Source organism: Carcharhinus amblyrhynchos, chromosome 12 (assembly GCF_965287045.1).
Source record: "Carcharhinus amblyrhynchos chromosome 12, sCarAmb.v2.hapA, whole genome shotgun sequence".
In the NCBI taxonomy this organism is placed as follows: Eukaryota; Metazoa; Chordata; class Chondrichthyes; order Carcharhiniformes; family Carcharhinidae; genus Carcharhinus; species Carcharhinus amblyrhynchos.
Window position 1 is genome coordinate 77,336,906 of NC_137335.1, and position 22,678 is coordinate 77,359,583.

The 22,678-nt window shown below is 44.6% G+C and overlaps 1 protein-coding gene across 4 annotated transcripts in view; it reads left to right on the forward strand.

Annotated features, from left to right (window-relative positions):
• Window positions 1-22,678, forward strand: part of smyd3 (SET and MYND domain containing 3) — a 664,143-nt gene that overhangs the window by 56,590 nt on the left and 584,875 nt on the right. The gene's annotated exons all lie outside the window — the stretch shown is intronic.

Genomic DNA, 22,678 nt, shown 5'->3' on the forward strand with positions numbered 1-22,678 from the left:
CCATATAAGGTAATAGTGGATATCTGAGGTGGCAGAGCATCTGGCTGAAACTGGGGAATACACATACACTGTTCTTATTTAGTCAGGCTGAGCACTCTTGTTCTAGCCTCCTGAACAAGTCCAGCTCGCCATCGCTCATCTCTGACCTGTGTTTGTGTTTAAAACTTGGTCTGTCCGGATTCCCAGCAGGTTTGTCTATGGAAGCTGTTGACTACTATTTAAATTATATTGTCCATAGAAACTAGAAGCAGGAATGGGCCATTCGGCCCTTCGAGCCTGCTCACCCATTCATTTTGATCATGATTCAACATCGAATTCAATATCCTGATTCCCCCCCTTCTCCCCGTATCCCTTGGTCCCTTTAGCCCCGAGAACGATATCTAATTTCATCTTGAAACCAGACAACATTTTGGCCTCAACTACTTCCTATGGTAGTGAATTCCACACATTCACCACCCTCTGGGTGCAGAAATTGCTCCTCACCTCAGTCCTAAAAGGTTTACCCCTTATCCTCAAACTATGACTTCTAGTCTGGACTCCCCCACCATTGGGAACGTTCTTTCTCAATCTACCCTGTTAGAATTTTATAAGTTTCCATGAGATTTCCTCTCACTCTTCTAAACTTCAGTGAATATAATCCAATTCTGTGTCAGGCCTAGTTGTTCAGGCCATTGGCCACTTGGCCACAGAATCTTGAAAACAAGATGGATGTATCTCAGATGAAGATGACCCATGCCGCTAGAGCAAGATTAACATGAAGATCCATTATCATCAATGTCCTCTCAGGGCATGGTACCGGAAGAGGGAGTGTGTAATGAAATAGGAATCATGGATGATCTCAATAAAAGATTCTCGAGGGAAGAGTGATCATAACATTTCACATTCCATTTTGTGGATGATAAACTTGGGACTGAAACTAGTTACTTGGCTTAAATTAATGTAATTAAAAGATACAAAGGTAGAGTTGGCTACAGTGCACTGGTAAAATAGATCAGAAATAGGTAGTTGCAGACATTTAAGTTATTTCATGGTTCTAAATGTATATGCATTTCATAGAGAAAGGCACATTGCAGCAAGCTTGAAACATTTGTGGTTTACTAAAGAGATTAAAGATGTTATCAAATCAGGAAGAAAAGATGTGCAATGCTCCAAACATCAGAGATTGAAAAAATATCAGTAATCAGTAAAGGATGACTCAAAGCTTAATAAAGAGTAAACCAGCAAGAATTATTAAAGCAGTGATGGCATCTCCAGGTATATTAAAAGGAAGAGAGTAGCTAAAGTGAACATTGGTCCCTTGGAGAATGAGACTGAGGAATTTGATGATAACTTAAAGACATTTTTTATCTTCACTCTGACTCTTCAAACCTTTATGGTTAGTTTGACTTAGATTGGTACTACATTCGTTGGGAGTATTTCTCACCTAAATGTTCTTTCAAAGGATAATTTGAGATAAAACTGTCAAAATAAATCAAGGCTAGGTTTTGTTTAAGTGCAACACGATGTTCTGATCAAAATCTGATGTTTTTTTCCAGGCCTGCATTGCTGATTAAAGGGGGAGGTGACATTAAGTTATAACAAATTGTGTTCTTGTAGCTTGCCTTTCTTTTAAAGGTGGCACAGTGGCACAGAGGTTAGCACTGCTGCCTCACAGGGCCAGGGACCCAGGTTCGATTCTCGTCTTCGCTAACTGTGCGGAGTTTGCATGTTCTCTCTGTGTCTGCGCGAGTTTCCTCCGGGGGTTCCAGTTTCCTCCCACAGTCTGAAAGATATGCTAGTTAGGTACATCGGCCATGTTAAATTTTCCCTCAATGTACCTGACCAGGTGCCAGAGTGTGATGACTAGGGGATTTTCACAGTAACTTCATTGCAGTGTTAATGTAAGCCTACTTGTGACTAATAAACTTTCAAATACTTTTAATTGATTTGATCCTAATTTTTGATCCTGTAGTATAAGTTGACAGAAGCTCCCACAGTTGCATTCTAAAAGATGCGGCAAGTCATGATAGGGGAGGCTGTAGATTCTCAAAATGCATCCAGTCGGAGTTACACATATATAAACAGCTTTATGTGTTAACCACTGTGCTGATGCAACTATGTTGCATGTTATCGAGTGTTGATTTTTCCTTGGCCCCAATACAAGAGCTGTGTGTGTGTCCACTCCTTCACAACGAGCAGTGGGAATGTGGAGCTCTCTTCCTCTTTGACTGTCCCACTTCCTGAAAAACTGTTGAATTGAAAATTATCAACCTTGGAGGAATGGAGGGGGAGCTTATTAAGGAACATGGAGCCAAGGCAGCTAAGTAGAGATGAGATACAGATCAGCCGTAATCTAATTGAATGGGTTAGCGTGCAAGGGCTGAATAGCCGCCTCCTGTTCCAATGTGTCATTCTGAACAAACATGTCCTGTCTAACATTAATCATTTTGTTACTTCCCCCATTTTTAATGGAAAAATGTCCATTATCGTCAATCTACCTGGTGATGTAAAGGTCAATGGGCCCTACGTCCTACAAGTAAGAAGTCCATTCACAGAATTGATAGTGTATGGTTGGAAGAGAGTAAACTGCTTCTAAGTTCTGATCAAGGCTCATGGACATGAAGCATTGTCTACAGATGCTGCCTGACCTGTTGAGTATCTCCAGCATTCGAACCGTTTCTGTGATCAGGATAAAGAGTCATAGAACCATTGAATCCCTACAGTGCAGTAGGAGGCCATTTAGCCCATCGTGTCTGCACTGACCACAACCCCACCCAGGCCCTATGCCTGTAACTCCATGCATTTACCCTAGCTAGTCCCCTGACACTGAGGGGCAATTCAGTATGGCCAATCACCTAACACACACACCTTTACACTGTGTGAGGAAACCGGGGCATCTGGAGGAAACCCACGCGGACACGGGGAGAATGTGCAAACTCCACACAGACAGTGACCCAAACTGTGAATCGAATTTGGCTCCCTGGTGCTGTGAAGCAGCAGTGCTAACCACTGTGCTGCCATGATTAAACATTTCTAGTCGGATTAAGCGCTTTCTGTTTTGCTTTGGAAAAAACAAAGTTGTAATTTTGCCATTTAGACTTGTGGTATCAGCTTTAACTTTAAGGCTACAGGGCTGGGATTGTGTTTTTTTTAAAATCCCTTTTCAATTCTGCTTTGTACCGATGTGCTATTTCTGAATGAAATCGCCCTGGATGATGATGCTGGTGTGGTTGTAGGTGAGACAAACAGTTTGGAGGATGGGTTCTTAAGCTCTCCTTGCGTTTCTTGCAGTGTAATAACGAGCTGCTGGGAACAGCTCTTCACTATGAGATCTTTGAGAGTAGATCCATGTCTTCCACGCTGTAATGGTTTACTAAACAGAATACAACAGACCACTGTGTTTCTGTGTTGCAAGAACATGCAAACATAGGCTGGTTATTACCCCGGAGGCATTTTTCTGTCATGCCTAGGTTTGGTTTCTGGTTGAATCAGTTTTGTTGCTGCAGTTGAAGGGGGAAGTGAAAGTTGGTCAAGACACACAAACCATTTCAACAAAATTCCGATATGCCTTTTAGTCCACATGTTTGTCTGGTTAAATGCAATGTTCAGTGTAGCAGTTCAGATAGACTGAGAGACAGACGCACATGTTCTCATGTGCTCTCTCGCACGTACAGCCTTTCACACGCACTCTCTCACACTCTCTCTCACTCAATTTCTCACATGCACTCACACACGCCCATTCTTTCACACACACTTCTCACACACACTTTCTCTCACGCACACTCAATCTCTCTCTCCCTCTTGCACACACTTTCTCACATGCATTCTTTCACATATGTGCACACACACATGTGCACACCCTCTTGTGCTCCCGGTCTCGCCCGCCCACTCCGGCTCCCTCTCGCTCTCTCACAATTCACCTGGACAATGGATGCTGCTAGTTGTGACCTGTACTGTGTACAGACATTGAGGATCTGCAATGCTTCTTGGCAAGGTTTTGCTGTTACCTCTAGATGGCACTTCAGTTCAGTGAATAAGTTTACTCGAGTTTCACTGAATCAGCCAATGGAATGATGTGTTGAGGTTTGCTTTTTTTTAATGAGGTTGTTGGAATTAAGTTGTGCGCATTTGCTGTTTCGGGGAATTTCTGGATTTTGCCCAGGTTGTTGAGGAGATGCAGATACAGGGACCACATTTAATTTTCCTTTTAGAGAAATGATTCAGTTTGGCATTATGGAAGTCCAGTAACCACATGTCTTTTTCCGGTAAATTCTTGGATGGTTTAAGACTTTTTTCTTCCTTCCTTTTTGCACTCTTTTTATTGTCAGACATGTGTACTGGTGGGTGTTTTGATTATGCAGTCTGTGATCCAAAAGCCTGATAAAGTTCCCAGTTCCTGAACAGCCTTTTGATTAATATCTTTCTGTATAATCTCTAACCTGTCCATCTCTACATAGTAAACCCAACTGCCCCAACTCTCCCTGAATTATGGACCATTTGCAAGTCTGCTGTATAGATATCTATCCGAACTCTGTAATAGTCCGTAACCAACTGGGGTGCAAAAGATTGGCAACCCCAAGTGAAGAAAGTTTCACCTCAGCTGAGTCAAAATGACTGAACCCCTCCCCCCCCGCCCCATCCCGAGATAGTGACTCCCAGTTCTTGGCTGTCCAACCAGGGGAAACAGCCCCTCAGCAACTATCCTGCCAACAATGACATCTCCGCTCATTCTTCTAAATTCTGGAGAACACATTGGACAATCCCCTCAACCCAAGAATTAATTTTGTTAACCTTCTAGCTGGGAACTGAATCAGTGTGCAACTGATGGCAGCTTGGTATTGGCAACTATATGTTCAGTGTGAGAGCAACTAAGCTTCTTTATCCCTCAAGGCTGTTACACTCCTCTCTGAAGTGTTTCTTCCCTCAACTCAATGCCACTCAAAATTTGTAGAGAAGAGAAAAGATGGGCCAACTCTCTAAGCTGTACAGGTGCCTTCTAACTCCCGGTGGGCATCTAATGACTAAGATCACAGAATCCCTACAGTGCAGAAGCAGGGTATTCAGCCGACTGAACCTGCACGGAATCTCTGAGGAAGCATTCCTTCCCTATCCTCATAATCCCACATACTTACCTCGCTAACCCCCCAAACCTACACATCTTGGGACTGTAAAGAACAATTTAGCATTGCCAATGAATCTAACCTGAACATTTTTGGACTGTGGGAGGGAGGAAACTGGAGCACCCAGAGGAAACCCATGGGGAGAGCATGCAAACTCCACACAGTCACCCCAGGTCGGAATTGAACATAAGAACATAAGAAATAGGAGCCCGGGTCCCTGGCGCTGTGAGGCAGCAGTGCTATCCACCACTGCTTTTTATTGTTTGCTATCTTTTACATAACCCAGGTAAAAGATTTTTTTTTAAAAAGTGCGTTCAACTGGCCTGCAGCCGAAAAGAAAGTCCTTTCCGCTTGATGAGGATTCTACTTGTCTGATGTTGATTCCATTGTCTGGACTGAAACTAATTAGGTTACAGTTTGTTATTTAGACAGACTTTCCTAATGTCAAGTTCGCAAATCAGAGGAATAGACAAATTAATCTCAAATGGCAGATGTGTCAAAGAATGTGCTTGGAGCAACGTCAGAGCTGAAGACGTGACTTCTCTTGGCATAGAGCAACTGGCACAGCTGGTGAGCTCAATTTTAATTTGGTCCAACTGTCAGCAGGCTCCATGTACTGGATGGGAATTTTGCTTCACCTAACTACAACCTTGATATTGTGAATGCAGTGCGACTGGTTTCATCCAAATGCCCTTGTCCTAATTAATTGTCCCAACAAAAGGATATTTCAATCTCTTCTGGATTGTTCCTGCTTTTTTTTTTAATGCTGCGTTGACAAAATATTAGAAGTGACTTGTTGCTTCCATCTATTTGACAGGTTTATTTACAAATGAGGTTATTGAGATTTAAGCCTGAATGTGAAGATTTGGCAGCTCGTTCTCCACAGTTCCCACACAACATTAATAACGGATAACTTTTAGTCCTGTCAGCCACTGCTTCACTACAAGCTCACTTGCGAGTGCAGATTTTGATCTGTAGGAGACCCTATCATTTTGCCTGCTGTTAGATGGTTTGGCTGAATTAATTTATGCACTTTTGTTTGTTCTGTCTGATACTTGCTGATAAATAAATCTCTGTTGGGAGTTGCAGAGCTCTTGAAGACGGGTGGAGATGGAACCAAGTTGAAATCATTTGCACCAAGGTACTTGAGTGCTGTACTGAGGGAGTGCTGCACTGCCAGAGGAGCCATCTTTGGCATGTGTAATGACTTTAATCAGGCAATCGTGGTTGGCCTGTTGGAATATGAACTCCCTGATTAAAGGCCAAATTGATGGGACAATCAGGGGGCCTCTTGCTTTGGACTTAACCAGGCGTGTCAGTTCCTCTGGGACACTTAGTGTAGACTGCTGACTGAATGCATTCGGTATGCTGTTGTCAGACTTGTAAATAAAGGAATTTTAATGAAGGGACTTCGGCCTCTGAGGACTTATTACAGCATGTCACCTTAGCACAGTAGGCGCATATCAGACTCCTAATCTGAGGGTCCTGAGTTCAATCCTCAGGGAGGGCACAGCCTTTTAAGAACATAAGGACATAAGAACATAAGAAATAGGAGCAGGAGTAGGCCATCCAGCCCTTCGAGCCTGCCCCGCCATTCAATAAGATCATGGCTGATCTGTCGTGGCTCAGTTCCACTTTCCCGTCCTCTCCCCATAACCCTTAATCCCCTCTCTTATCAAAAACCCATCAACCCGCGTCTTAAAAATATTTAGCGAGGCAGCCTCCACCACTTCAACGGGCAGAGAATTCCAGAGATTCACCACCCTTTGAGTGAAGAAGTTCCTCCTCAACTCCGTTCTAAACCGCACCCCCTTTATCTTGAGGCTGTGCCCCCTAGTCCTACTATCTTTTTTGAGCGGGAAGAGTCTCTCCACCTCTATCCTATCCATCCCATTCATCATCTTATACGTCTCAATGAGATCTCCCCTCATTCTTCTAAACTCTAACGAGTACAAGCCTAGTTTATTCAGCCTCTCCTCATAGCTCAACCCCCTCAACTCCGGCATCAGCCTAGTAAACCTCCTCTGCACTCCCTCCAAGGCCAAAATATCTTTGCGCAGGTGCGGCGCCCAAAACTGCACACAGTACTCCAGCTGCGGCCTCACCAATGCCCTATACAGCTGCAGCAAGACCTCCCTACTTTTATATTCAATCCCCCTTGCTATGAAGGCCAGCATTCGTGAGCGATAAAGCTTTATTACCCAGAGGATGGTGGGCATCTGGGATTTGCTGCCTAAGTTGGTGTATGAGGCTGAAACTCATTTTTAAAAGGTACTAGGATCAGCACCTGGAAGGCGAAGGATCAGGTGCTGGAAAATGGTGTGGAAATGAATGGCTAGTCTCGCTCTCTTTTTGACCGGCACAGACACGATGGACTGAGTGGCCTCTTGCTGCACTGTAACTTTGCTTTGGGACGTGCTTGGATGCAAGTCAACTGGTTGTCAGAATGGAAAGCAAATTTCTGAACATACTCAGCAGGTCTTGCAACATCTGGCTGACAGTGTGGTTGACAAGCAGTGTGGTGGAAGGAGAGAGTGGGAAGAGAGTGAAGGAGGGGGTTGTGTGTGTGTGTGTGTATATCTGGGTGGGTGTGTGTGCGTGAGTGTCTGTCTGTGTATGTGTGTGTGGGTGGGTATGTGTTTGTGTGTGTGCCCGTCTGTGTGTATGTGTGGGTGTGTGTCTGTATGCGTGGGTGTGTGTGTAATAAATTGCCGTTCAGACCCCTGTGTTCCCCTGAGGAGATTCTCTATTCTGATCCGTTAAACTCCCAAAATCAACAGTGAAGTCACTGCAGGAGCTGTGACCCTGATCTTACTGAGTCATCGGAGCCTGACGATTTCCCTCCCAATGCTGTAAGATTGTTTTATTCCCAACCACAGATCCCAAGTGTGTGATGGCATTCCCATTTATTGATTTCTTGCGGCGGGGGGGGTTGGTGTTGAAAAAAGCAAGCAATTCCGGCACTGAGTGACAAGGAAGTGCATCACTTTCCATTCCCTGTGCCAATTAATTTGCTTCATTACCGAAGCTCTAACTGACCAGAGACCAAAATTGGTTTCCAGCGATGGTCTCTGGGGAGGAGGGTAGGGTAAGTGAAACATTAAAACTATAGTGCTGAGCGGAGCCTGTCTGCAGCTAAACATTCGGCCATTCATTTTTTTCATTTTGAGCAATCCAAAAAAAAATTACATTGACCAATCATCTGAAGTAAACCATTTTAATTACAGATGAAGGGCATTAAAAGAAAATTGAGTTGTCAGATCATTTGAATGAAGTGACGTGGAATAATGCAGCGGTGTTGCTGATCCTCTGTTGTCTGGCTGGAGCGGGGTGGAGGGGGGCAGTGATTTATATTTGTAATCAGAAACATATTAAAGTGCGTATTTCTTTTCTCTCCCCCACTTCATCACGAGTCTGCCCAGATCACCAGCAGATTGTACCTTGTTAGGCACCTGAGAAAATAAGCAGGCAAGAACAGCCCACCATCTTTCCCCCTCAAGATAAAATTCAACACCAAAGATGTAGAATCATAGAATCCCTACTGTGCAGAAGGAGGACATTCGGCCCATTGAGTCTGCATCGACAACAATCCTACCTAGGCCTTATCCCCATAACCCCACTAATTTACCCTGCTAACCCCTTTAACCTGCACATCCCGGGACAATGCATTTAACCTGGACATCTTAGGACTGTCGGAAGAGACCGGAGCACCCAGAAGAATCCCACGCAGACACGAGCAGAACATGCAAAGCCCACACAGACAGTCACCCAAGCCAAGAATTGAACCCAGGTCCCTGGAGTTGTGAGGCAGCAGTGCACTATGCCATCATACCACTCCCTGTAATTAGGATGTTGAACATATATTGTGTAAAAGAAGGCCCTTCAGCCCACCGAGTCTGTACCAACAATAACTACCACTAAAGGCACACTAATCCCGTTTTCCTGCACTGGTCCTGTATCTTTGAATGTTATGTTGTTTCAAGTGCTTACCCAAATATGTTTTAATGGTTGTAAGGTTTCCAGCCTCCACTACCTCCCTAGACAGTGCATTCCAGATTCCTACCACCCTCTGTGTGAAAGAAGATTTTTCTCAAATCCCCTCAACCTCTTGCCCCCTACCCTAAAACTATGCCCTCTCATGATTGAACAAGGAGAACAGCTGCTCCCTACTTACCCTATCCAAACCTGTCATAATCTTATATGTGTGTGGAACTTGGCTATCAAGAGTCCCCTCGAAAGCTTGTGAGTTTATTATCAAATAAATCGGTTGGACTAAAACCTGGTGTTGTCAGACTTTTTACTATAATCTTATATGATCAGTGATGTGCCTCAGGGATCAGTGCTGTGCCCACAATTATTTGTCATTTATATTAATGATCTGGATGAGAATATAGGGGGCATGGTTAATAAGTTTGCAGATTACACCAAGATTGGTGGCATGGTGGACGGTGAGGAAGGTTATCTCCAATTGCAACGGGATCTTGATCAATTGGGCCAGTGGGCTGATGAATGGCAGATGGAGTTTAATTTAGATCAGTGGTCTGCAAACTCTGATCTGGATGGGGCCTGCTGCGGGCCCTTATTTGGAGACTCCTGATTTAGACAAATGTGAGGTAGATTTTGTATTTTGCATTTTGGTAGATTGAACCAGGGCAGGACTTACTCAGTTAATGGTAGGGCATTGGGGAGAGTTACAGAACAAAGAGACCTAGGGGTACATGATCATAACTCCTTGAAAATGGAGTCACAGTTGGACAGAGTGGTGAAGAAGGCATTCAACATGTTTGGTTTCATCGGTCAGAACATTGAATACAGGAATTGGGACGTCTTGTTGAAGTTGTAGAAGACATTGGTAAGGCCACACTTGGAATACTGTGTGCAATTCTGGTCATCCTATTATAGAAAGGATATTATTAAACTAGAAAGAGTGCAGAAAAGATTTACTAGGATGCTTCTGGGACTTGATGGATTGAGTTATCAGGAGAGGCTGAATAGACCGGGACTTTTTTCCCTGGAGCAGGAGGCTGTGGGGTGACCTTATAGAGGCCTATAAAGTAATGAGAGGCATAGACAAAGTAGATAGTCAATATATTTTCCCAAAGGTACGGGAGTCTAAACCAAGAGGGCATACATAGGTTTAAGGTGAGAGGGGAGAGATACAAAAAATGGGCAATTTTTTCAGACAGAGGGTAGTGAGTGTCTGGAACAAGCTGCCAGAGGTAGTAGTAGAGGCAGGTCCAATTTTATCTTTGAAAAAGCATTTTGATAGTTACATGGGTACGATGGGTATAGAGGGATATGGCCAAATGCGGGCAATGGGATTAGCTTAGGGGTTTAAAAAAAATAGGGGCGGCATGGACAAGTTGGGCCAAAAGGCCTGTTTCCATACTGTAAACCTCTATGACTCAATGACTTCAATCATGTCCTCCCCTCAGCCTTCTCTGCTCTAAAGAAAATAATCCAAGCCTATCCTGTCTCTCCTTAAAGCTCAAATACTCCAAATCAGGCAACATCCTGGTGAACCTCCTCCCTACCCCCTCTCGTGCTATCACATCCCGTGCTATCACATGGAACTGTGTAAATTCATTTATTTCTCTTCAATGTTAAATTATATTAAGAGGAGGTATTTTAACATTAATGACTTTTTTCCAAATGAGAATATATTGCAATGCTTTATGATCCATATTTTTATCTTCCTTTGTAAAAAATTTCTTTATAATCTGCTTGAAATTCATGGGTTTCCAAATCTTCGTGAGTTGCATCGGTACAATTGAGGCTACACTTACAACGAACTTAGTTGGCCGTAAAGCACTTCGGGATATCTTGATGTTGTGAAAGGTGCTGGATAAATACAGGTTCTTTGTTTTCCTTCCTTTACCCTCAGGTACCACATACGTCACAATGATCTGTCTTCCTATTGTTTTGTGCAGTCATAGAGCTGTACAGCACGCAAACAGGCCCTTTGGCCCAACCGGTCCATACTGATTATGGTGCCCTCCCAGCTAGTCCCAAATGCATTTTAAATGTTGCTGCTGGACCTTCCTCAATCACTTTCTCACCCTCTGCGTGAAGAAGTTGCCCCTCAGTTCCCTCTTAAACCTTTCCCCTCCCACCTTAAATATAGGCCTGCTAGTTTTCAATTCTCCCTCCCTGGGAAAAGGGCTATGTGTATTCATCCTATCTATGCCCCTCATGTCTCCAGTTTCTGCCGTTAACCAAACTTGATGGTCTGACTTTAAAATTTAGCCATCTGTAGTGTGAAGAATCGCTCTTTCCAAACTTCCAGGACCAATTAGAATGGGCCATTTTAAGACTAAGAACCCTGAGCTTCCAAGGTCCGGATTGTTAATGCTCATGAAGCTAAGGGCTCTGTAGTTTGCATACTCCTTTGCTGTAATTTCTTTTTCACCGCCGTTGATTTAGATTTCCTGAAACATCTGACTTTGTTTTTAAAGAGTTGCATTTGTGTAGTGCCTTTCACAGAACATCCTTTCAGGCAATGGAGTACTTTGGAAGTGTAGTTACAGTTGTAGGGAAGCACGGCCAATTTGTGCATAACCAGAAATAACAACCAGGTAATCATATCTAATATCAAAACAGAAGATGCTAGAAACTCTCAGGTCTGGCAGTGTGATAAGTCCTCAGAGGCAGAAGTCCCTTCACCAAAATCCCTTTATTTACAAGTCTGACAACAGCATACAGAACGCTTTCAGTCAGCTGTCTACACTAGGAGCCCCAGAGGAACTGACGCGCCTTATTCAGTACAAAGCAAGAGGCTCCCTGATTGGCCCATCAATTTGGCCCTAAATCAAGGACTCCATATTCTAATGGGTTCACCTCAATTGCCTGATTGAAATCGTTACAGGCACCATCTCTGGAGATGGAATAATCCCAGTTTTTGCAGTAATATGCTCTTTCAATGTATATTGTGGGGTAAAAGAACACTGAAGAAGGGTGTTATTGCTCGAGAGGGAGAGCAGAGATGGTTTACCAGACTGATTCCTGGGATGGTGGGACTAACGTATGAGAAGAGATTTGGGTCGGTTAGGATTGCATTTGCTGGGGTTCAGAAGAATGAAGAGGGATCTTATAGAAACCAATACAATTCTAACAGGACTAGACAGGGTAGATTCAAGATGGATATTTCCGATGGTGGGGGTGTCCAGAACAAGGTGTCACAGTCTGAGGATACAGGGTAGACCGTTTAGGACAGAGATTTCTCAACCCAGAGAATGGTCAGCCTGTGGAATTTGCGACCACAGAAAGTAGTTGCAGCCAAAACATTGAACGTTTTCAAGAAGCAGTTGGCTATAGCACTTGAGGCGAAGGGAATCAAAGGATATGGGGGGGAGGAAGGCGGGATCAGGCTGTTGAGCTGGATGAGCAGCCGTGATCATAATAAATGGTGGAGCAGGCACAAAGCGCTGAATTGACTCCACCTACACCTGTTTTCTATCTTTTTATAAGTATTGGCCAGGACATCAGGGGGAACTGTCTTATTCTTCACACTGACCTTGTATATCTGGGTAAGGGCCTCAGTTTGATGTCTTGCTAAAAAGACAGCACCTCTGACAAATCAGCATTCCCTTGTTACCAAACTGGCACGTCCGCCTGGATTATGGTTGCATGTCCGTGGAGAGGGAGTTGCGCCGAGATCCCTCTGACATGGAGGCTTGAGTGTTTCCCAATGAGTCATGGTGACAAATTGAAAAAAGTACAGCATCCTTTCCATAAATAGAATTTGTTCATCTCCTTGATGGTACATCAATTGAAGTTTTTGTTTGATTTGGAAATGTTTGCCAGCTCTAATTCACATTATTTTTGAATGATGTAAATGTCCAAAGATATGCAGGTAAGGTTGATTGGCCACACCAAAGTAATGTCAAGGGGGATTAGCAGGATAAATCTGGGGGGGTTACGGGAATAGGGCCTGGGTGGGATTGTGGTCTGTACAGACTCGATGGGCCGAATGGCTTCCTTATGTACTGCAGAGATTCTGTGATTCTATGAAATGTCATATTGAAGCATAAGATTCTGAGGGGCTTCACAGGGTAGATATTGAGAGGATGTTTTCCTGTGTGGGGGAAATCTGGAATGAGGGGACTCAGTTTCAGGATAATGAATTCCTCATTTAAGGTGGGAATAATGAGGGATTTCTTTTCTATTAATCTTTGGAATTCTTCGCTGCAGCGAGTCAGCGGACGTTGGGTCATTGGATGTATTCCAGACTGAGTTGGATGGATTTTTGATCTTCAAAGGAGTTGAGGGTTATTGGGAACAGGCAGGGAAGTGGAGCCACAATTACAGCCATGACCTTACTGAATGGCAGAGCAGGCTTGATGGGCCGAATGGCCTACGTATCCTATCTCAACTATTCCTATATCACAGTGAGTCACCCTGGACAAACCTGAGGGATACTGAACACAAAAAGTGAGGCATTGATGTTCTTGATTCTTGAGGAGGTCTGATGTGCAGAGATTTTTTACTGGATTCCTTATCCTCCAAAGCCTTTCCAAGTGAGACCTGTCTCTTGCATTTAGTTTGGGCAGGGATAGAGTCAGACCATATGATCGATGGAATTTTTGTAAAGCAAGCAGAAGTTTCCTCTTTGTTGCTACGCACATGTTGGACAGGGAAGCAGCATACATCCTCCTCAGCAATATTTCCCCCAAGCTAAGACTTAAAACATCTTTCCGAGCAGCATCTTGAGGGGGACTTTGCAATCAGAGGGGCACAGTAGTTAGCACTGCTCCCTCACAGCAGCAGGAACCTAGGTTCAATTCTAGCCTCGGGTCATCGTCTGTGCAGAGTTTGCACTTTCTCCCCTTTCCTGCGTGGATTTCCTCCGGGTGCTCCGATTTCCTCCCACCATTTAAGTAGATTGGCTATGCTAAAACTTGCTTAGTATCGGGGGATTAACAGGGTGAATATGTGAAGTTATGGGAATAGGGCCTGAGGCGATTGTGGTCGAAGAAGACTCGATGGGCTGAATGGCCTCCTTCTGCACTGTGGGCACTCTATGAAACTGAGTTCAAGAGATCCATTATTCATTTCAGAAAAGGTAAAGTAACTTGTCGAACGATGCCAGTGCTTGAACATATCTCAGGGATCTGAAGCTGGTGATTTGCCTGGGTGGCAGTGTTTTTAGATGATGCATTTAAATTTGCAGCGGCAGATGTTCCTTCGTTGGGGAAATGAGAAGAAATTGCATCGATGACTGGAGATCATTCTTCATGGAGTTTAATTCAGCACATTACTGCGGTGCATCGAGCTTTTTTGATGTCTTGAGTACTGTTGGGTGTTTTTACTGTGCAAATGTGCACTTCCCTCCTATTTATCCAGTTTCTCTGCATAGCAGCAAGGGGCCTAACGGCACAGAACGAGGCCATTTGGCCCACTGTGCCCCTGTCAGCCCTTTGGTAGAGCAGTGCAATCTGTTCCACCCCTTTCTGCCACCCTGTAAAAGATTCTCCCGTCCATTCCGTGGCCCAAAGTTCCTATTGAATTTGCTTCCACCTGTTCAGGCAGCACATTTTCAGATTACCCTCACTCACTGCGTAAATGTTCTCCTCACCCGAATCTGTGTCCTCTGCTTGTCGACCATCTTCCTCACAGAAACACTTCTCTTTCATTCATCCTATCAGAAGACTTTATTTGTTTTGAAGGTCACTATTAAAAATCTTCCCTTGATTGCTTGTGTTCTGAAGAACTCCAGCTTCTTGGGTCACTTTGTGTAACTGAAGACCCTCATCCCTTTACTGTTCTGGTAAATCTCCTGGCGCTCTCTCCGAGGGCTGTGACATTTCTTCAAAAGTGCTGAGACTTATTGCTTCCACAGTGATAGAACATAGAACACTACAGCACAAACAGGCTCTTCGGCCCACAAGTTGCGCCAATCATATCCATACCTACCAGGCCTATCTATAACTCTCAATCCCATTAAATCCCGTGTACTACCACGTTCTAGTGATCTACCGTCAAATATGAGTGCAATGTCCACAGAATTTGGAGAGAGTTGTGGTAGTCTTTTTAAAAAAGTTTTTAAAGTTTTAAGTTAAATTTTTAAAGTTCATTTATTAGTATCACAAGTAGGCTTACATCAACACTGCAATGTAGCTACTATGAAAATCCCTTAGTTGCCGTTCTGCTGCCTTTCGGGTACATTGAGGGAGAATTTAGCACGGTCAATGTACCTAACCGACACGTCTTTCGGACTGTGGGAGGAAACTGGAGCACCTGGAGAAAACCCACGCAGACATGGGGAGAATGTGCAAACTCTACACAGACAGTAACCCAAGCCGGGAATCGAATCCGGTCCCTGGTGCTGTGAGCCAGCAGTGCTAACCACTGTGCTGCCTACTAGTACTGTTGGAATTACTTCGTCTGACAACACCATTGAGCTCGTACCTCATGACACTGACTTGCATTATGAGCGGTAATGTTTGATGCAACAAAGTCTTCAACTTGAAGCATGAGGAGTGTTAATTCCTTGTAAATCGCCAGTTTCCCACCACAAAGCACCCTATATGGTGCACTGGAGGGAAGCCCCGTGCCTGTGGCTCACAGCTGGACAATCTTCACCTCAGGACCTACAAGAATAGTCTGGTTGAGTAATAGGTTTAAAAACCCCCGCTGACCGCTTCTCATTGGACGGGCTGTCTTTTGCTCGCACTCCGGGAAGCCCATGGGGTGATCTCTCAATGGTCTCCCTTGGCCTTCGTGGCCATCAGAACATCCACAGATGCCTGTTTTTGCCCACATTTCAAGCTGCTTCCCCATGTGGTTAGAACTGAGTTCTTTGACAGTGCTTCTTCCTCCCACCATGTCATTGTATGTGGCAGTTCAAACAATTATGCAATTAAATCTGGTCGATTGCACACCTTGTTAAGTGAGTTGAAATCGCATTTAGAATCATAGAATCTGACAGTGCAGAAGGAAGCCATTCAGCCCATCGAGTCTGCACCAACTACAATCCCAACCCAGGCCCCATCCCCGTAACCCCATGCGTTTACCCTAGCTAGCCCCCTTGACACGAAGGGGCAATTTAGCATAGCCAGTCCACCTAATCTGCTCATCTTTGGATTGTTGGAGGAAGCTGGAACACCCAGAGGAAACCCACCCATACACTGGGAGAACATGCAACCTCCACATAGACAGCGATTCAAGCCGGGAATTAAACCCAGGTCCCTGGTGCTGTGAGGGCAGTGGAGAGTCAGCCACATGTTGCGGCTCTGGAGTCACATGTAGGCCAGACCAGGTAAGGATGGCAGATTCCCTTCCCTGAAAGGCATTCGTGAATCAGATGGGTTTTTCTGCCAATTGACAATGGTTTCATGGTCATCAGTAGACTCTTAATTCCAGATATTTTTTATTGAATTCCACCATCTGCCATGGCGGGATTCGAACCTGGGTCCCCAGAATGTTAGCTGTGTTTCTGGATTAATAATCTAGCGGTAATACCACGAGGCTATTGCTTTCCCTCTCTCTGGTATTGCTCTGTTTCATCCCTGCTCCTCCTCCTGTGGAGTTTAAACCTCTGAACAGCAACTGGTGCTGAATAAAGATCAAATATTCCACATGCCAAATGGGGAAAGTGGGTCCAGGTGCCAGGCAAGATCTAGCGTATATTTTTGGGATTTGGAAATACAACCCTGTCGTGACTAACTGGCTTGGCCTGGTTGTGTGACTCTGCAATGAGGGTCTCTGTCTCTGGAGGCAGACATCATAAGATCAGTTCAATAAAGACTCCTCTGAATACATTCTAATGAAGCCTGCTGTTTTCATAATTGAAACAGTGTGTCAGCATTCTGGTTTAAATGGTTTATTTTGAGATTCAATCGTAATGTATGAAAGGATTCAGAAGGCAATGGGTGACAATGTGCTGGGGTGTTGTCAGTGCAGGGCAAGGTTGCACCGTAACCATGTGTAGCGCTAAGGACAATGAGTCATGTTCACAGTGGGGGAGGATCATAGCGGGATTAAGACAATAGACAAAGGCAAAATGTTTTGAGTGCAAAATTGATGTGAAAGGTGACAGAAGGATCCTGCCCAGGAGTGAAAACTCTCCAAATTTTGGAGGGTTTGTATTGTGGACTTCAGATCAGTGTTTGGTTACTTTGAATCACAGAATCTTAGTGCAGAAGAGGCCCTTTGGGCCATTGAGTCTACACCAACACATGAGAAACACCTGACCTCCCACCTGATCTCATTTACCAGAACCAGGTCCATAGTCATGAATGAAGTGACGTGTCCAGTGCTCGTCCAGGTACTTTTTGAAGGATGTGAGGCATCCCGCCTCTACCACCCTCCCTGAGGCGCATTCCAGACTGTCACCACCCTCTGAGTAAAATGTTTTCCCTCACATTTCACCCCCCCCCCCCACCAAACTTCCTGCCCCTCACCTTGAACCAATGTTCCCTCGTGACTGACCCTTCAACTGAAGGGAACAGCTGCTCCTGATCCGCTCTGTCCATGCCCTTTGGATCTTATACACCTTGATCAGGTCACCCCTCAGTCTTCTCTGCTCCAATGAAAACAATCCAAGTCTTGTGGATTGAGATGAGAATTGTTTTTGTATTCCGAGAGTGGTGAATCTTTATAATCCTCTACCTCAAAAGGGCTGTAGATGCTCAGTTATTTATGCTTGCTCAAGAATGAAATTGAGAGATATTTTAGATGATGAGGGAAATTGTTTGGGGAAAGGATGAGAAAGTGGATTTGATGAGAAGGTCAGTCGTGTAAATGAAGGAGAAGATCCGGGGTGTCATGGGGCCTACTCTTGCTCCTGATTCTTCTGCTTTTGTTTCAGAGCTCAATTCACGTTTTTGATTGATTCAGCCTCTTTTATTTCCCCGGTGGGGAGAGGTAAAAGCCAGGAACCAAATTAGGACAGCCACTAAATATCCCAGGAAATTCAGGAATAACCTTCTTATCCTGGAAACATCTGGATTGTGGAACTCATTGCCTCAGGGAGCAGGTGAAGTAAACACTGTTTAAGGGAAAGCTGGATAAGTACATGAGGAAGAGAGGACTAGAAGATGGGTGTGGACTGGGACGGTCATGTGGATCCTGGGATGGTACTTGTACAAAGAGGGATACCTGTATGTCACGTGGGCAGACATTCAGCGTGTAAAGAGATGCTCAAAGCTGTTAATAAACTGTCATTGTTGTTAGCCCCTTGTTGTAATTATTACAACTTGGTAACATCCACGCTGGGGATTAGAAACATGGAGGTGGGATGTGGCACAGTGGTTAGCACTGCTGCCTCACAGCACCCGGGACCCGGATTCAATTCCCAACTTGGGTCACTGTCTGTGCGGAGTCTGCACATTCTCCCCGTGTCTGTGTGGGTTTCCTCCGGGTGCTCTGGTTTCCTCCCACAATCCAAAAGACGTGCGAGATAGGTGTGTTGACCTGAACAGGCACCAGAGTGTGGCAACTGGGGGATTTTTACAGTAACTTCATTCCACTGTTAATGTAAGACTACCTGTGACTAATAAATAAAAAAAATGTAGACTGTACAAGAAAAGACCAGTTGTGTCAGGTGGCCTGTTTCTATGCTGTAAATTGATGTTATGTTGGCAAAACGGATACTTGTTTTGCTGCGTATTTTGTAACTTTTTTTTGAACTTGTTTTCTCTGCAGCTTGCAGGTTAGCGAGTTCCTTTCAATCTAAACTTTTATTTCCCTTTCTTTGAACCTATTCCCTAGTCTGTCTACAGACAAGCCTGCGTTGATGGGGACAAAGGCTTTTTGTTGGTGGAATTTTGGTTCTGTGTGAGTGTGCTGGAGAACACTTCTTGACATGATGTTAAACTGTCACTGGCTAATATGACTCAGGTGCCAATTTAAGCGCTCACTTGGCAGCACAAACCTGTCCTATAAATTCCTGCTTTCAACACACACCCTATAAAGCAGAAATTATTACCTCTCCTTCTGCTCCAAAGCTGCCACAGATGACATGTCTGGAATCAGTTATGTTGCAAACTGGCGAGTTACCTGGGTGGAGTCTGCTTGCGGTCTGATGACCTTTGTGTAGTTCATTGCTTTGTCTTGGAGGCCCGATGGCCAAGGCTTCAGTAGCAAAGAGGTTTCAGGATCATCCCTGATTATGTGTTTCTTTTCCTGCAAATTTCCTGTTGGGAGATTCTACAGGATACTAGCTCTGGTAGAACAGACATCGGATGTTTGGGAGGTATCGCTTTGCACTATGGCTGTGTGCTCACAGGAAGTATTTGTTGGTGATAATCAGTGGAATGTGCAATCCAGCAAATATTCATAGAATAATACAGCACAGGAATTGGTTATTTGGCCCATCATGCATGTTTGATAAACTAAAGTTTATTTATTAGTCACAAATAGTCTTACATTCACATTGCAATGAAGCTACTGAGAAAATCTCCTACTCACCACATGCCGGTGCCTGGTCGGGTACGCTGAGGGAGACTTTAGCATGGCCAATTCATCTAACCTGCACATCTTTGGGCTGTGGGAGGAAACTGGAGCACCCGGAGGAAACCCACGCAGACCCGGGGAGAATGTACAAACTCCACACAGACAGTGACCCAAGCCGGGAATTGAACCCGGATCCTTGGCTCTGTGAGGCAGCAATGCTAACCTCTGTGCTGTCCCAGAACTCTATAGATAATATATATAGATAGAACTGTATAGTCTAATTGACTAGCTAGGGTAAACGGATGGGGTTATGGGAACAAAGCCTGGGTGGAATTGTGGTTGGTGTAGACTAGGTAGGCTGAATGGCCTCCTTCTGCACTGTGGGATTCTATGATTGCCCCACTCTTCCCCAATAACCATGTATATACTCTATATCCACTTCCCATTTAAAAGCTGGTGTTGAATCCGCCCACCACTCTTTAGTTGGTGTCTGGCCCTCAAATCGTAACAACCTTGCTCTGTTTTTTAAAAAAAACTCCAACTCCACAGCCCCTACCACCACGAGGGCTGTTTACCATTTATTTTGAACCCATGTCCTCTGGTTACTGACTCTTCTACCACTGAAAAGTGTTGCTTCTATTGTACTAAGCTAAACCCTCGTAATTTTTTTAAAGATGCCCAAAGAAGTGTGGGTTAGGTTGATTGGCCATGCTACAATTGGCCCTGAGTGTCCTGAGATGTGTAGGTTAGAGGGATTAGTGGGTAAAAATATGTAGGGACATGGGGGTAGGGCCTGGCTGGGATTGTGGTCGGTGCAGACTCAATGGGCCGAAGGGCCTCTTTCTGCACTGTAGCGTTTTATGATTCTATGATAGATCACCCCTTAACGTTCTGGGCTCTGAGGAGAGCAATCCTCTAGTTTCTCCACACAACTGAATCCTCTCCTCTCTGCTGCCATCTTGATAAAATCTCTACAGCTTCTCCAAGCCTTGATGTCCTTGCTGCAGGCCGATGCTGAGAATTGACATCAGGTTTAGCCCTTGCTCTTGTTTTTTTTTAGCTCTCTGGTTACTGAGCTCCTTGACTTTGCAAATTCTAAACTTTTGCTACTTTGAGGAGAATGACCTCAGGTTCTCCACTCTCTCCTCATAAGCAAAATCCCCTGGTACCCATTCTGGTCAATCTCTGCTGCACCCTTCAAGACCGTTCCGAAAGTGTGCTTTGAATTGGACCAAATTCTCCAGCTGGGGACTATAAAGGCTTGGCATAAGTTTCTCGTTGAACTGAAATTGGGATTGGGGAGTTTGGGATATCTGGCCAGGAGCATGTCTGAAACGTTAAGTGTTTCCAGTTCACGTACACTATTTCAAATGTTATTGAATGTTGCTGGATCCTGTTGCTAGGCACGATTCTGGCTTCATGTACCATGGAAGTCAAACTCCACTTGCACTACGCTCACAATGACTGCCCACCAGGGGTTCTGGAGTAATCTCTCCGACTGCACAGCCAGACAGGCTGAAGTTTCGATGGAAATTCCACCTGGCGAAGCGTCTTTTCATGCACCAGGTAGTAGAAATGTAGAATCCTCCCCTGTGCACCCTTAAACACTCCCTAAAACTGTTCAGGCTGGAAGGTCAACTGAAACTTTCAAAGCTGAGAAATTGATAGATTTATGTTAGGGAAGGATATTGAAGGATATGGCACCAAGGCTGGTAAATGGGGGCTAGATACAAATCAGCTATAATCTCCCGTTAATCGCAGCATATATGATCACTCAATTTTCCAGGCATCAAAGAATCATGTTTTTTGTGTTTAGCTTGGTTTACAAGTTCAACCATTGCATGCAATCTAAAGATGTGCAGGCTAGGTGGATTGGCCATGACAAAATGCCCCGTAGTGTCCAAAGATGTATAAGCCAGGGGGATTAGCCATGATAAGATGCTCTTTTGGAAAGTTGGTGCAGACTTGATGGGCTAAATGGCTTCCTTCTGCACTCTAGGGACTCCGTGGGTCTATGATCCTCTCGTTTGCTGTTCAGCCATAATTTTTCACTCCACTAACCCAAGTTTTACTTACTGATTACTTTACTTTATAACTGGTGTCGGTGGATGAAGCCTCTCTCTTTGTCTTGGTCTCAGCCTCTCTCTCTGCCTGCCCCCCTCTCTCTGCCTGCCCCCCTCTCTCTATCTGTCTGTCTTTCTCTGTCTCCTCCTGTGTCTTTGTTTCTGCAACTGCCTGTCTCTTTGTCTCTCCCTATCTCTGTGTCTGTCCCTCTGTCTTTAGCTCTCTGTGTCTGTCCCTCTGTCGCTGTCTGTCCTTCTCTCTGTCTGTCTCCCTGTGTGATCACCTCTATGTCTTTGTTTCTGTACCAGCCTCTCTCTCTGCCTCTCTCTCTGTCTTGTCCCTTTCTGTCTTCTCCCTGTATTTCTCTCTGTCTCTGTTTCTCTGTCTCTGTTTCTCTGTCTCTGTTTCTCTCTCCCTGTCTCTTTCTGTCTCTGCCGCTCTCTGCCTCTGCCTCTCCTCTTTGTCTTGTCACTCTCTGTTTCTCTCTCACTCTCTCTCTCTCTCTCACTCTCTCTCTCTCTCTCTCTCTCTCTCTGTCTGTCTGTCTCTTATTTGTATTTTGTCCCGCTCTGTCTCCCTGTGTCTTTAGGGTTAGGGCTATTTTATACTTTCCATTTTTTGTGGTTTGATTTGGGTTGGCTTTAGTCATTACAGGGTTACAATAACAGCTGTGTCAGGCTGTTTTTGATGGGACAGTGATTACAGGATCTGATGCATCAAAATAGGCTTGCGATTGCTTCATGCGGTAATTTGATAAATTATAATCCAAGTGCCAGTTTACACCGTGTCTTGCGAATTGAGTCTTCAATAAAATAGACTGATTCCGATCTTGCCATTAATTGTTCCCCCTTTGTGGGTGATCTTGGATAACCTGTAAGGACAATGAAGTGTCCTTGGCCAACTCTACATATTATGTGCAGTTCTGGAATCAATATTATAGGTGTGATGTGATAGCACTGGGAAGGGTGCAGAGGAGATTTACCAGGATGTTTCCTGGGCTGGAGAGTTTTAGTTATGAAGAGAGATCAGACAGACTGGTGTTGTTTCCCTTGGAGCAGAGGAAGCTAAGAGGGGATGTGATTGAGATGTATAAAATTATGAGGTGCACAGAGTAGATAGGA